Source organism: Mycteria americana, chromosome 1, assembly GCF_035582795.1.
Source record: "Mycteria americana isolate JAX WOST 10 ecotype Jacksonville Zoo and Gardens chromosome 1, USCA_MyAme_1.0, whole genome shotgun sequence".
Lineage (NCBI taxonomy): Eukaryota > Metazoa > Chordata > Aves > Ciconiiformes > Ciconiidae > Mycteria > Mycteria americana.
Genome location: NC_134365.1, coordinates 50,635,270 through 50,652,062, shown reverse-complemented (window position 1 = coordinate 50,652,062; position 16,793 = coordinate 50,635,270). Strand labels below are relative to the sequence as shown.

The window sequence follows — 16,793 nt, the reverse complement described above, 5'->3', positions numbered from 1 at the left end:
AGGTCTGTATGCGGAGCCCTGCGGACTGCTGTTGTCACCTGGCTGCGAGAGCTGGGATGTGCGAAGCCAACACCCTCGTGCTGAGATTGTGGGAAGGGGTCATGTCGGAGCTGTGAGGGAGGGAAGGGAGTGGAGAGAGCAAAAGACCAGACAAATAACCCATATGGTGAGTCAGTGGGAAAGAACTGAATGTAATTCCAGCCTAATAATGACTCATAGTCCCATTGTTTATAGTTCTTGAGAGAGTGTCTGATCACATGGGCTGTAACGTACGCATTTATATGCTGTCCTGGAGGACAAACGAGGGAATTTACAGGTGAAAAAAACCCACCAAGCTTTTAATTTTATCTTACCTCTTTCTTGTGTAATTTTATCTTACCTCTTCCTTGTGAAATTTTCCCATTTATTCTGAATTTCGTTGCCCCAGCTCCTGTGCTAATAAGCCTGACAAATTTTGTTTGTGAACTAAGCGTCCTTGCTAGAAACCTTACCAAGCATCGTACAGGTGCTTTTAAGACACCTACAGGAACGTGGGGCACCGCTCTGCAGAGTTCACGTTACGTGCTTGTTAGGTAGCACGGCAGCGGTACTTTGGGAAACTGCACATTCACAATTCAGTGGATAATCCTATCCTTCATCTTCGTGGTCCTTAAGTTTGGCATGTGTTCGACTGCATTCACTGTTACTATATATTGCTCGAGTCCAAGATAAAGGGCAGTGCTGATTTGCTGGAATTAGGTTCTCAAGTGATTATTTTCTCCGCAGCCTGCTTTCCAGATGTAGCTGTAGGCAGCGTGGATCCTGCCTGGGCTGCAGATAACATAAGGTCAGCGGCCAGGGGAGCTGCAGTGAGGTAGAATGCAGTTATTCTATCGGTGGTGGTGGGGGGGGTGTAATGTAAAATGCAAAAAGGCCTTTTTGGCTAATGATTTCTAAATAAAGAACCCTTTTCAGTGGAAATTATTCAGGGAGAGGTAATTGTGGTTGGTTGGCTGTTTCTGTGGTGGGTCTGCACAGTGCCTTACCTTCTTGAGCATGGTCAGGTTACTTAAAATGTTTAACAATTCAGTTTCTTACACACTGCATGTACGTAGAGGTACAGCCATGCAAATATACAAGAACCTAAATTATTGCTATGAAAGAAGAGATTGGAGTGGCGTAAAATGTGTGAGAAGCTTCTGCAAATACCTTGGTACGATTAAACAATTATTAATGCATAATATTTATGCAAAAAGTGGTGGACACAACCGAAGGCAAGAAAGCACCCTGTGTCTTCCTCCCTGGAAACATGGGGAGAATTCTTACACTTATGCTTTTTATCTGAAGTTCTGCGCTTTGGAGAAATGGCAATGAGAGGAGGGAACTGGAGAAACTGGAGGATGGCAAGTCAAATGAAAGTCTGAAGTTAGGCCATGTTAAATCTCATTACAAAATGCTTAAGCCATGAACAAATGTCCTTTTCTGAACTAACTGTGACATAGGTGTCATCAGTTTGAGTGGAAATTAATTCAATTGATTTTTATCAGGAGTTCGAGAGACTGATCCACAGGTGGAGAAAACACTTTCAGAGAGGCTGGTCACCTCCTTTACTAGTGCCCTGCATCCAGCTGAGAATGCCTCTCCGTGGCCTGTTGGCTTCTCTCTCTCCCAATATTAACTCTCTCCAGTCATCTCCACGCCTGAGTCCGAGACACTTCCCTAGGCTCTCCTGACGGTCGATGAAGAGAAACAGACCCTTTATGGGAAAACCCTCAGACTGATTTCAGTATCCTAGGCTAGAAGGGATGCGCTCTAGAATAAGCACTGCGTTCTCTTCTCTGTATGAAGAGAGTGAGACAGCTTGCTCAGATATCACTGACTCCATCTAGTTAGGTGGGTCTTACCCTCTCCTTCTAAATGGTCCTACATGTGATTGATTAATGTGCTTTAACTTGCAATATATTGATTAGATACCTGTAACTATTTTATTAACTCTTAATGCCCCAAATGAAGAATAGCTTAGTCTGCTCACATGTTCATTTTGAAATCCACTGGAATTGCAGTACTTTAGAGGAAATCATTAGCAATATGTTTCCTGAATTTCGGGAACATGTGCTCGAGTAGTTGGAACGGTGAAAATTTATTTCTGAGAAGTTGCAGGGTTTGGCTCGTCCCGTGGCAGCTTCCCGTGCTCTGTGCCCGTGGGCACACACACTTTTCCCCAGGGAATTTTGTACTACGTGCTAATTTATATGTATTATTTTTTTGACGTAAAGAAGAAATAAGTATTTATTTCAGTCTTCATCTCATGCTTCTCTCAGTTTTCAAAAGTCAGTTCCCAAACACAAGAGGCCAAGTTCTGCTGTTTAGTATCAAAGTCAAATGGCTCGTTTGAGATCACTGGATTCTCTTTGGATTGATGTCAATGGGATTGCTAACCAAGTTAAGCTCGCTAAGCATAAAACTGGACATTTTAAGCGCAGCTTCCTTGAGAATAGATTGCTCTAACAGGACCTAAACACACCCATGTTTTTTTGGATTAGCTACACTGAGTTTGCACGTAAAACATACTGGAGTGGTTTGGGTTTGTTCCAGCTGCCAGGCAGCAGCCCCATGTCTTGCGGGGAACCCAGCTGGACTCCTGCTCTTGGGCGGTAGCTGTTGGGGGTGTAGCTCTGCCCGATGAATTATACCCCCAGCTCAGTTGTGCAAGGTTTGGACAGGAGTATCGGGCTGGGAATAAACACCTTTAGGAATCTCAGGGTAGGACAGGGTCTGTCTGCTTCTTTCAGGGGGTGTTGCAGTCCCAGAGGAATGGAAAAGCATTGCCTGATAGCGGCTACCAAAGTGCAAGGGACGTACTCTCACTGCATCTGGGGAAGTGCTGGGCGAAGGGAGTCTCTGCCAGTTTAACGTGATTGTTTTTCTGAGTCAAACCCTGCTGGCAATAGATGCTGCCGGCAGTACTCTGCAGTCTTGCAAGGACTGCAGGCGCCACTTAAGTATTTTTCCCAGTACTACTGCTGGCTTCTTGGGAGATCTTACGGGACTTACATGGCATTACTTTTATTTAGTAGCTAGAGATCGCATACCTGTTTACTTTTTGTAACCCACTGGTGGAGGTATCAACAGTTAACCATAAGGAGTCAGAGTGAGATTAAAACTGATTTTTCTTACACAGTTCCAGATCTTTGCTATCTTTGTCTTCTCAGACATCCATTTTTGTATGAGAGAGGTAGGCTGCTGCCAAGCTTTGGGACTCTCAAATCCAGAAGGGCAGCTGGGGAGCCACGGCAGCTCTAACATCATCATTAGGAAATGTGAAATAAGTTCTGGAAGCGACAGGGGCTGCCCACATGTTCTCTTACTTTAGGAGACCGCTGACACTCTCCTGAAGTGCTTATTTTCTTTTTGCTCCCTGAAACCAGGAGGATTGGTCATACTGAATCGGCATCTTGTGAAACAGGGCTGCCTCATGGCACAGAAGATGCTTACTCATGACAGGGAAGGGCAGCCAGGGTCACTAAAGGAGCAGAGAGCGATAGATAGACTCTTAGAGGTGTCCCTGTTTTAGGTGGTGCACTGAACTCCACCTTATCTTTCGTTTAATGTGTTGTAAATAAGGCTGCCTCCTACTGCTGTTTATCTGTCCAGCTAAAACTTCGAAGATCGGTGATGTTGAAAAGGACCAGGCAGTGGGCTCATCTTCACAGTAGCACGCAAGCCCATCGACTTTCATTCATTGTTTCTTTTAAGTTTTTCACTTGTGTTTCTTTTAAATGGTAGGAGGGGGTCTGTTTGTTTTTATCTTGTGCTGTGCGTTTTATTGCACTATGATATTTAAACGTCACCTTTCAGCTGAATGTTTGGATATTCAGTGACTGCACAAAACCCCACAATATCATACTTTTTGCATGATGATCCATTAATATGGTCATGGAGTGAATTTATCCCACTTGTAAATTAATACACTTAGAAATAAATAATTGTGGGTTATTTTGTTTTTCTTTGTTTTGTTTTTCAAAGTAAGTTGCTATTTAGTCTTGGCTTGCTGTCTATACTTGTGAATGCTAATGGATCATTTTAGTTAAATCCACTAAAAACTTTCTCAGTTGACTACTGTCATTCAGATTACATGGAATAGATTATTGTTACCTTGGATTAGAGAGAAAGATGCTGTTGATTGCTGCAAATTAATTTCCTCTGTGCGTGTGGCAATATAGGAGTGAGTTGTGGTTTAATTTTTTTAGATCGAGTCTGCTCCTGCTCTCAACAAAGAACATTCCCAAGCTCTACTTGATTTCAGAGCGAAGGGGATTTGTCCCTTGGTGCTCTAACATCCAGAGCTTTCATTTGTTTGGATATTTTTTCCAGTCATAATAGCTTTGTTAAGAACTGTGTAATAGCACACAATAAATGGAGTAGAACTGACTGTTCTCAAAAAGACTGTCAATGGAGACTCATCACTGAATGGAAATGTTTCCAGTCAAGTTCTGCAGGGACCAGCACTGTGAAAGCACTACTAAGGATTTTCATTAGTGTTTTGAAAATACATATAAAATCTCTGCTCTTAAAATGCTTACATGCTACAGTTTGGAGGAACATAAAACAAGAACAAGAAAGTGATGATGCCGAGTGATCTATATTGCTTGATAAGCAGTCCATTTATGTTATATTTGACCTTACTGAAACATATTCAAAGTCATTCATTCATTTAGAAGTAAGAAATACAGATCCTCTGCCTATGCAGTGGGAAGCTATGTCCAGCGGCTGGAATGAATTTGCATCTCAGCAGATGAGCAAGAGTAGCAGCTAACAGCACAACGTTAGGGCAGAAACAAGCAGTGAGACCCTTGGGTGTATAACAATCAGGGGGAGGAAAGGTGTGATTTTACTTTGAAATGTGGCATGACGGATGCTAGGAAACTGCTTATCTTGTTGGTGTCAATGTTGGTGTAAGGACTTCAGAAACTGGGGAGAGGGCAGAGCAATGCCACCAGAATGACATCAGGGTTGAAAGAGTTCCTGGCAGTTGGCCCTTAGGTCTCTATCCTGGTTAGCATATCAAAAGGAAAGGAGTGAGAAGCCGCTCAACAGCCTGAAAGAACCTTCCCAGCAGCAAATACTGGGTGACCAAGAATCCTACAGCCTTATAGAGAGGGAGATAAAGAAAAGTTTGGGAAATGCCTGAATCCAGGCATTTTTTGGAAGTAGATTACACATTTTTCATAAAGAGAGGGTTTGATCCTTCGAGCAGCCCACCAAAGGAACCAAGGGCCCCATTTCCTGATGTCTACAAATCAAGAACATGTGACTTTCTGGAAGATATATTTAAATTAAACATGAATTAGTAGTTTTGTTATTAGAAAAACTGGATGAAATGTGGAGGCCTGTGATATATGAGAGGTTGAAACAATAGAACAGTTAAGAAAATATTAGATCATTAGCCCCTTTTTTTGTCCTTAAACTCTGAGTTTACAAATATGTAAGCTTCTATATTTTGGGCATTTTCTCACTTTTCCCTGCATTCTCTGAGCAGTAACTGGCCATACCATGCTGTCTTGGTAGTCATTCTTTATCTATGGGTCTAAGGTTCATTAAAGGTGTGCAGATTTTTTTGTAACTTCTTCCCAAGCTGTGCCTTATGCAGCTGTCCTGACAAAAAAAAATCTTAAATGTTTTATAAGAAAATTTAGGGATCAGCCTTTTCTTAGGGAGGAAGAACACTGTTTCCATTAATGTCAATGATGCATACGGATTTAGACACACTTTCTTTGTTTTCAAGGATCACTAAGCTGTTTTCAGCTTGGATTCTTTAAAAAAGTTGCATGATTAAACAACCTACATATACCTATAGACTATGCATTTTAAAATACTTGGTGTTACTCCACTTTTCTGAGTGTAGTCAACCCGTCTATTACTATGGCAGTGAAGGAATGTAAGAAAACTTCTGCTCTGGGCAGACATAAAGTAGCGTACAGATAGTAAAGTGCTGTGAAAATGAAGTCATCTGTACATTCATCTGAACTGGTATAGGAAACCTGGAGGAAGGGGAGAGGTGTTTGAGGAATCTGAAAGACAAAGATGCTTTTCCTGCTTATTTGATACTGTTGTAATTGTTACCTTTCAAAAATAACATTTTCATTGCTTTGATGCCTGTTTTTTGCTTAGGTTATGTTATCATTTCGAGCTCACAGTTTAGTGAATACAGGATAAGGTAAATACAAAAGGGAAGCAAAAACATGCCCAGGGTTTATATAGGGAAAGTGAGCGAATGTCTACAAAGGACAGTGGTTTCAATGCATGTTTAAATACGTACTAGAGTCCCAAATGCATCTCACAAGTGCAGATCATCAGTTGCCACTTCATAGTGGCAAATTAGTTACCTGCATCAGATTCCTCACGGCTTTTGGCTCTCTCTGAGTTAAGTACAACATTTCAGAATGGACCACAGTTTTGAAAGACAGAAGCTTGATTGATCTTGTCTTTTATTTTCATAAGTACATTGGCAACTAGAAACGGAAACCGAGATTGGGCTCTAGCTTCTAGGAGGAGAGGGTCCCTGAAGTAAGGAATATATAAGCTCAATACATGTGATTAAAAAGCAGTAACATTTTGCATATGTTGCCCAAAACACAGTAGTATGGTTTGCTGTAGGGGACAGGAGAGGAAGACAGGTTATCCAACTGTCTTAACTGTGGTGTGTATTTCTCATTTCAGCAGTTACAGAACTCATATTTGATTTCTTTTTGCTTAAACACAAATTCAGACAAGAAGCCTAAATGAACGAGAAGCTTTTGTCTTCTACCTGGACCGGCCACGTTTTCACACTTTGTCAATTGCTGTTGAACAAATTCAAGTTCTTGCAGCCTGGATATTTTTGTGAGCCAGTCAGATCCATGGAAGTGATCCCTGCGTTCAGTCCTGCAGATGTTACATTAATAAGCATATGATGGTTCTCCCTGCATTTTCTTGCCATAATTGGGAAGCAGTTAATTTTGGAAGCTTGCAGCTGTGGTTGCGTTTAATGTCAACATTTTGTTTAGGCCTTTTGGTAGCTCAGAAATCATCTTATTTTCTTTGCCAGGAATATTACTTTTTATTTTTTTTCTTAAATAAAAGATCCACAGAGATTTCCATCAGTTTTTGTGAAAGAGGCTATATGATATAGTTCCCGCAACACAGTGAGGGGAAGGGGGCTGAAGTAAAGGCCCTGGACACCCTTTCCTGTCCATGCTCCTTGATACAAAAGAGTCATCTTTGCCCATGTTGGTGCATGTCGGTGTCCTGCAGCTGCAATGGGGGAAGCAGCCATTTAAAAATAGGCTTAAATTGCAATACTGAAAGAGTTTGGCATGCTTGACTAGAGGGACTTCAGGGACCTGAAAGCTTGTGCACGGCCATCTTGGTGGTGAAAGAAGTGGCTTTGTCCTCTTAGAAGCAAACCTTAGGCACCATCCCGTGCCTTTTTGAGGCTCTTCCCGCAGAAATGTGCCTTGGGAGCAGCCCTGGGGAGCAACACTGCAAATGTTACACCAGATTGGCATCATCAGAGAGCCCAGGCTTATTACAAAGCTCCTTCTATGCGCAGCTTTGTATTTTCGCACTGCTTTTGGGTAGCGACGAGGAACTGCCGAGAGAGAGCAACCTGCTTTGTACATTCTTCTCCTGCATTAGGTTCACGGTAAACATGAATTTGCTGGTTTCTCAGGGTTACACAAGTGTTATGTCATAATAAATAATGTAAAGAATCAATGTTATGGAAATTATATATTTAGGAGTCAAACCACACAGTGGAAAAAAGTGTTCAAATTTCTCAAAAGCAAAATCCACTAAAATTCTTGCTGCTTGTAAAAAGCTTTAGCAGCTTTCTGAATGAAAACATCCTAAAATCAGAAACCTACATGGTTTGACTAGCAAACGTGGAAAGCAAAGGTTTCTATGTTTCTGATTTTTTTCCTCATTTCAGCCTGTCAAATTCATTCACTCAGTTTAATCCAAATTTGCAAAGCTTTTGCTATCTCTGAAAGAGGTTTTTAAGTGGTTTATTTTTTCTTTTGCAAACAAAGGGGAAAAAAATCTCAATAACAAAACTTCAGTTGTAATTTCACCTGTGTTCTCTTGATTTTCTCTAAATTCCTAAAGAAAATGAAAAACTACTTGTTCATGTACTTCATAGTTCTTATAACCTGAAGATCAGTTCAGTAAAGCTTATGATAGTTTCATTGCTGACTTTCAGAGAGGCTGTAATTTCACTCCACAGAGCTTAGTCTTAAAAGCTAATGGGAAATTTCACTTATTAGGAAGTTACTTGTTTCTGTCAGTGCTAGAAGAGCAATCTTGAGGTTAATATACCTGCACGCCTTGTATGAAGGTAAATAAAGGAGCTGCCTGTTATCTTGTATCTGAATATGTTGTCACAAATGTTAAGCCAAGGTCAAACCCTTCGTTTCAAGTTTTAGCATGCTTCCATTTGCCTTGTTCAAACACTATATATAAGCTTACATCCTGCAAACGGTGGTATGAGGCTCATCCAAGGGTCAGTCCTGATAAGTGAGTTGGTACTCGGGTCCACACGATATAACCCTTGCTCAAACCGGCACAGGAGGAAAGAGCAGAAATCTGGAGTCCTGGCAAAGTTTCCTCCTTTGCTTTGTGTCTGTTTCTGACATCAGGTGGCCAGGGCACTGCTGATCAACGGTTCCCAATTGGAGATAGGAAAAAGGAAAATAACACGATGGGCAGGGCAGGCTCAGGGGGCTGCCAGGCTTTCTGCGTGGCTCTGCTGTGAGTTTAAACCCACAACTGCACTGACTGAGCTGTGACACAGTGCAGGCTGTGAGGGGTATCATAAAGGTAATATTGCTGATTCTATTCTAATATTTTAAATTCCTGAGGATATAGTTACTCTGTAGGTACGGCCACTTCACATATGTTAAGTTTTTTGTTTAATTTTAGCAACGTTAGTGCACGCAGATGGACAGTCTGAAAAATATGTTGACCATAAAGCATGGTACATGTAGTGGTAAATAGAGATAATCTCTTAACAAGGCTCAGGTTTTGTAGCAATACGTAAAAGATATGGGAAGCAAAAAATGCACTGTGTAGGAATAGTTATGTTCCCTTAGAAGAGGGTGTCTCTGTGTGTGCAGCAGCCAGATAGCTATCCTGCAAAACACTCTGCAAAGGGCAGTGCTGGTATCTAACTGTCAGATCAGCACCTCTGCTTCCTCCTAAGGATGCATCATCCTGTAGTCTCCTACCCAGCGAGGGCATATGGCTTTTTTGTGTATTTTGTTGGTTATTTGGGTTTTTTTTTTGGGGAGGAGGATTTTGTTGACCTTTTATTTCCATGCAATGAATAAGTCAAGACCATCCAGCATTAACACTTGGAAGAATATTTGAAAAGTATCACCTCAGAAATTCAGGCCTCCTGACACTGAAGCTGGGGGCCACACGCACAGCAGATATAAATATGCCAGAACGGTTAATAGCCTAGTGATGAGGCATTCAATGGGAGGCAGAAGGCTCACGCTGAAGCCCTTCTTCCATTAACCTCCTGCTACCAGTCTGTCTTCTAGGGCTGTGTGAAAACTGCCGGAGTATGAAATATTAATTGGGAAATACTCACACTGTACATGGGGATTCAAAATATGAAGCTATTTTAGGGACCTCTCTCACTCATTTTGAATCAAAATTTTATTCTGGACCTGATAAACCATTTCTTTCTGAACATTTTATCAAAAGTAAGCCATTCCCATGAAAGTTTCCATTTCTATAAATTAACATTTTTTCCAGTGTGGAATGAACTTCCATTTTGCACTGCTTTGTAGAATTACACAGCTCTTTGCCACAGAGGGGTCTTTGCCAGCTGGGGTGCCAGTCTGGTGTTGAGGGAGATGACACATGCTTGTAGATATGATACTTGGACTCAGAAAGTTTTGGTCTACAAAGCATTTGGCTCATTTTCAGATTGCTGAGGGACTGGGGCCAGTTCACTTCCACTTTCCTGATGCTGTCCTCTTTGAAAATGAGAATACTGGTACTGATCTGATTCATACTGTGCTTCAGATCTATAGATGGAAATGCTATAGGTGTATTTTATTTATATGTTTTGTGCATATTCTAAGGCAACATTTTGTATCAGCAAGATTCAAAGACTGGGCTTTTCTAAGCATTTAATTTTATTGGCACTTCTGAATAATTGAACCATGTAGAAGAAGTACCTTATATTGTCTTCGTGCTGGAAGCAAGAACTTGATCCATAGGAGTGCATCACCTATGGGTTCTTTGCTTTTTGCTTGGAAAATGGCGTAGTTTATCCTGAAACCAGACCTGTGTTACTGAGCAGGCATCTGATCTGAGACAACCCTGTTGGCTGCGACCTGCCCTCTAGATTCATAGGAGAGTTACATGTCCAGTTCATGAATATGGTCAGATTACTCTGTCTTCACTCGTAGTTTTGTAGTCATCTTTGTTTGCTACTGTGAAGTGCAGCTTCGGCTGCTGTGAATGGGGGTGTGTGTGTCCTGTCAGTTTACATCAACTAATGATTTTGCCTAACAATTTCCCTCTCCCTACTCTTTTCTCTTGGGGTGACACCTTATGGGTTGTGTTGACTCCAGAGCAGTTGCCCCACATTAATGCATAAGGCTTTATGCAGGCATTGAGCACTGAGGTATGCGATCAGTCAACACTGTTCTTTCAATACATAGCGATGTTTTACCTATTTATATCTCTTCCTGAAATTGTGAACATGTCCATCTATCTAATAAAAAACTAAAAAGGTGGCGCTCTCATATCCTGACAAAAAGCTTTTCGATTAATCTATGTTAGAGTAATATAATTTACTTTATTGTAAACATGTAAAAAACATTGGTTTTGGTTATTTTTCATGTTGGCATCTAAACTGATGTTTTGTCTCTCATTATCATTTTTGTTTATGTGTGTGTTCTCTCCAGACACAGGTACAGTTTTTAGGTATCGATTAATCATTCTTTCTCTTTCACAAAAATCATGTTAATATGATATCCTGCAGCTCTCTGTTGTTTACATAGTATTAGCACAGGGAAATACTACTTTCAGTTTGATACATAAAGCCCTCCTTGTCTCTTGTGCCTTTTGTCTGTAGGCTATTATGCATGTGACTAAAACCATGCATGACTTGAGCAAATGTTTGAATAGGGTTCTTGTGCAGTAGGACTGTATAAGCCATTAGGCATACTCTCTTTAACTTGGTGATGAAAACATTGTGGTACATTTGGTGGCACAAAGTAGAGTAAAATTGCTTTTGTGGCAGCAGAATAAACAGCATTCTAATTTTGTTTTGTTATTGTGCACGTGTGTGTGCTGCATACTTCTGGCAAAATTATCAAGCAGGACCAAGCATGAAAAGTGTTAAGGTTATTGGAGTTGTTGGGTGAAAGCTGGGCTGAAAAGAGAAAAACAAATGTATTGCATTTTTCATTCTGAAATTTGAAATCAATATTATTCTGTCATTTTTGTGATCTGAGCCTTCAAATCTGTTAATTGACGTGAGGCTGTTGCTAACCATCTTTTTTATTTATAAAGCCTTTTGTAAGAGCATTGTTTTTCTTTCCTCTCTCTATGTGATGAATGCTACAATAGGGACTTGAATTTTTGCTGTGGGAATGTGAAAAACATGGGAAGCTGCTCTCTGCCAAGCTATTTCCTTAAGGATCCACTTTACATACTGCCAAATCAATGACTTGTCAGGTATAGTTATGTGCCACAGCAATGACGTGAGGTCAATCAGATGAAGCCAAGGTATGTATTCCCGGCAGATCCCAGCTACCTATTTAACATTGTCAAACTAAATTTTCTTTGGTACAGAGCATTGTCTTTCAGTTTCATTTGTTTCTAGATTTGATTAACTCTGAATTTGCATCTATTTTGTGAAATTCTAACAATGGAAAAAAATTATTTCATTTATTTCGCTTTGTCTCAAAATACCATACTATATGTTTGCTATTTTGTCTTTCAACACAAACCTATGCTAGTTATATCTATTTGCAACTCTTCCTCGTCTAGAGAGTGTGTATTTCATGTGATAAAATAAACAAATAAGTTCTTTGCTGTAATGGCGAGGTGGTATTTCATTAATCTATCCTACAGTAACAGAAATCTAGTGTCTCCTAAACACGTAAGTATTTTCTTAGAAAATGCCACCCTACAGATATAATGAACTCATTTGTTTTGTCTTGCAAGTCCATATTTGTGAAACAAAAGATGTACAAACTGGGTCTGTAAATAAGTATTTTTACATGGAGTCTCTTCTCATTGTGTCCTGGAAAACCTGCATCTTACCAATGTTTCAAACCTTCTGATACCAGAGGAGAAACTATTTTCTTAAAATGGATTTAGGATTTTCCTTTTTTTCCTAAATAAAATGAAAAAAAAAAAAAAGAGTTCTGTTAGCCTAATGACTGAGAACTGCTAAGCATTAAAAACAAACACACATTTAGTACACTGTGTACTGCCTACAGTATATCAGTGCAGCAGCATTTTTAGCTACTGTGTGTATCTTATTGAAAGCAGAAGACATCAATGATAATGTAGAAACTAAACAACTGGATTAAAAATGCATTTCTTAAGTTACAAAAAAATGAGAGAGGAAAGTGGTTTGGTTGGGGTTTTTTTAGGGAAAAAAGAGACATTGAAGTAACAGGAAACTAAAACCAGAACTTTTAAAAATATATATTAAAAATATCTCATTCAGAAATGCAGACATCCTGACTGAAAGCAGCTGCAAGATTTTGTATGAAAAATCTGTTTTGTTTTCAAGACGCTGTAATTCATCCTTAATTTGTTGTCTTGCTGAATATAGTCTAAGCACCATCATTTGAGCATAAGTTAGTGCAAGTCTGCATTGTGATTTCTTTTTTTCAGATATTTTGAAGTCATCTGTTGATTTTCTGTGCTGCAAGACCAGCGCTGAATCATTTCAACAACCATACTTTATGTTTCAAAAACATGTAAAAAATTACAGTTCTTCAAACAGAAGCAGCAGAGATCTGGTTCCACAATGGAGCGCTGGAAAAAGAACACAAAGGTGGGATGTAAGACGGTACCCTCATCCTTTAATGGGGGATAATTTGTAACTAACTTACGGAGTTGATACACAATTTGAGGAAACGAGCATCCCACCCATTTTTCTTTGTGTGCTCCATGGAATTCACATCCTTCCATTTTTGTTTTTTGTTTCCTTGAATTGTGCTTCATAAGTTATTGTCATTGCTCATTAGCTGTTGATGCGTTGGGAGGGTTGTCCAGACAGTGACACTGCATGGAAATAGCTGAGTAGTTCAGAAGAGAGATTCATAATTCGCAGTGGCCTTTAATGAAATGCAAAGCTAAAGAAAGCTGCTTTTAGTTTACCATATCTGAAACAAAGTGAGAACTATTATTATCTTTAGTCTTTGCTGTCATGATATTTAAAGATACTCCAATGCAGAGGAAATGTATCTTCGCATGGCAGCCTCCTTTTATCATTGTTTTGGTGAATGGGATGCATCATTTGAACTCTCTTTTCCCTCTGACCATCAGATTTAGGAGCTGGTTGACCAGCTCTCAGCCAGGGCTGCTACATGGTTTGACAGGCAATTCTGAGAGCTGCAGCGTGTTTCCACCTTACCCCTTTCTCCTGGAAGGGAAGAGCTACATGTCACTCCGAATGCAGCGCTGTTTGCATTTTCTCTTTCTAATTCCTCTGTGTTTTCCCAACAGCAGCAAGGAAATACCAGATCCAATCTCCTTTCTCCTTCCTGCCATGCCAGAGCTGTGCCACAGTAGCAGTTTGGGTCGCTCCAGACCAGCTGGCAAAGAAAAGCATCCATATGACAGCCGCGCGGGATGGCAAGGGGGAGGTGGGGGCTGGAAAGGACCACACTCTCCGGGGTAGCTGTGTTTGGGCAAGCTGCAATCTGGCCCTCAGCGTGCACCTGCCCGCAGCGAGGGTCTGACAGCATCGCTGCCAGCGGAGAGCCCGCAGGAGGGCAGAAAGCGCTGGGGGCCACGTCCTCAGCTGCTGCTCCGCTCCAGCGGGACAATGAAAGCCAGTCCTGCTTTCATCAGGTGAGGAACTGAGCCTGAAGGCTAACGCAGTGAATTTTTCCCTGATCCAGTTTATCAGAGGGCAACATTAGCCTCTCCTCCCAGACAAATGTACTGCCAAGACTGAGCGCTCGCCTCTCCAGGGCACAAGCCCCTCCTGGAGCCTTTCGCTCCGCTCCCCGAGCTGCTCGGTGCCCTACGCCCTGCAGCTTCTGGCTACTCGGCTGTGTTTTCCTTCTCCAAAGCCTTGCAGAGAGGGGTCGTGCTGGCTGCCCACCTCTCTGCAGAAGACACTGCAGGCTGCCTTGCCCTCCCTGAGGGGGATGTTGTCCAGGTGCCGTAGCCCAAACAACAGCTTGTGGGGCCACTGGGGTAAAACGCTGCCCGTCCAGCCTATCGAGGGAACCTGTTTTACACATTTGGTCCTGAATGGGGAATAAATGCTCATCGAAGTGACAAAAGAGGTGCTATGCTATTGCCTTACACAGATGGGAAACCTACTTGCGTTGGCCATATTGCTTTTGAACAATTCCCCTAGTTCATTTGCATAAAAATATCAGTCCCGTGAGCCTTAGATCTCCTGTGGGCAGCTCATTTGGGACACTTCACAAATCTGTCTGGTGGAGACTTACTGGATACATCTGGCTTGCTCATATTTCTAAAACTGAGCAAAGGACTTCTTTATTAGTGACTGTTCCCTCCGTTTGCATGGCACAGCGTTGGTTACCCAAGAAGGGATGCCTGCCGTGCTCTAAAATGGGGCAGATGATCTGTGTGCAGCTTGAACAGGGAGCTGTGGCACAGCACCTGTTCAGTCCCATTACAAGGCAAGCCGGGATGGCGGGAGGAGAGACAGAGCAGCGTGTGTAAGATGCAGTTTTATTTTAAGTGAAATTTAAAACCTGCTACTAGAAATAAATGCTTTCTTCACAACGTGGTAGCAAGGAAGGGAGAACACATTTTCCAAGCAAATTGCAAAAGTTCAGGAAATTCTTGGCTCACTATTTGTTCCAAGTGATATAAAGGAGAAGGAAGAGACTCTATCCAGCACAAATCATATTTTAAAGACTTTCCCAATATTGCTTCCTGTCTTTGTGCTTGGGCAGCAGATTGTATACAGAAATAAAACAAATTTGCTTTATCTTTTCAGAAGAAAGTGTCTGCTATATCATTTGCTGGCTCTTGTTCGTTCGTTCTTTCAAAAACAGCAGGAAAAGGCCTTTTGTATTAAGAACAGTCAAGGTCAGGGATTTTTGGTTTTGATGTTGGCTGCCAGTAGGTTGACTTCTCTGACCACCATTTCCAAGTCAATCTCTGATAGCAATCTAATTACTAGCTTACAGGGAGATATTTCACAGCTACAGGTTAGCTGCAGTGAGCACAGAACAGAAAGAGATTTCAGGACAAAATTAAAAGTCTTGTACTGTCTCAGCCCCTCTTCATGCCAATTTCAAATTAAGTTAGTCAAGCCTACTCAAGGGCTGCCAAATTTGACCCTGATGCTGCAAACTCTTTTTCATGCATACTCATCTTCGGAATCTGTAGGGGCAAAAGCTTTACTACGTGACTTGCTTTATAGAATCAGGGCCCTGTACACCAGGATTCACCATATCAAATATTTATTTTCATAGCAAGCAATCAAAAATGCAAAATAATGTTGTGACTTTATAAAAAAAGAGAAACAATGTTCTGCAAGTGATGACCTGCATGTCTGGGGCATTTTTCAAACCCTACTACCTTGACATTGCACAGTCAATTGCCCTGTCTCATCCAGAGTCAAACTCCCATATTTCTAAAGCCCCAAGTTAATGGTTAAGTGAAAGTAAAATAAATCATTAGCCAAAATATCTATGCCATAGAATGTCGGTATGGAAGTATGAGCATTTCTTGTTGAGTTCATTTTTCTGGCAACAGGGCGTTTTGGTGTCAGGCAGGCACAGCAGAGGTAGAAATGTGTTTTAGTTTATTCCCTGGTCTGTAAAACCGAGCCACCATACAAGAGTGCAACTTTAATCATACATCCACTGACAACGCCTGTTTAAGCCACTCATTAGCAGTCTGTGACACATAGAGAGATTTCACTTTTTTCACCTTTTAATGTAATTCTCAAGATTTTATGAAGGTATCAATTGAGATTTCCGGTAATGGAAAGCAGGTTTCAAGCTCTGGAGAAGTACAATAAATCACCAACCATATGGACTTTTGTCATTAAAAGAAAGCCATAATAAGACAAAAGCTGAAGTAAGTTAAACCAGCTGAACAGTGATCTGAGGCAGCCTTATGCAAACCCCACTACCTTGGCTTGTTCACAGGCAGCTTCTTTAGAAGACTGAAAGAAAACCTTTTTCGACTCTTTATTCCTTGGCTGCGTCAGAAAGAAAGCAAAGAAAAAGCCATCTCAGTGCCGCTTTTCATGCTCTGCTTACTTTGTTTTCACATGAGATCCTGCGCGCTACCTTTGTTTTTTACCCCTTGCTTTTTAGAGGGCTCCTTGTGCAGAACAATGGAGAGTCCCGACACCAACGGGCAGTTGCTCCAAGGCCTGGCTGTTCAGCAGGATGCACTCCAAGAAACCGAGAGGGGTGTGTTGAGTCTTTTTTCCGTCGCCGGCCCTTACAGTTAGCAGGCCAGATGGCATGAGATGGGCGCAAAAAAATGACAATAAATAATACCGTGACTTGCAACGTGGACCCAGCTCGGTTACTTCCACTTCATCACACTGTTTGGAAGTGCCTTTGATG

The 16,793-nt window shown here is 41.3% G+C and overlaps 1 long non-coding RNA gene across 1 annotated transcript; it reads left to right on the top strand.

Annotated features, from left to right (window-relative positions):
• The first annotated feature begins 7,878 nt into the window (after positions 1-7,878).
• LOC142407427 (uncharacterized) lies at positions 7,879-15,167 on the top strand. Its single transcript, XR_012774940.1, has 3 exons — positions 7,879-11,766; positions 12,889-13,051; positions 13,729-15,167. It is a non-coding gene; the product is annotated as an uncharacterized LOC142407427 (long non-coding RNA).
• The last annotated feature ends 1,626 nt before the right edge of the window (positions 15,168-16,793 follow it).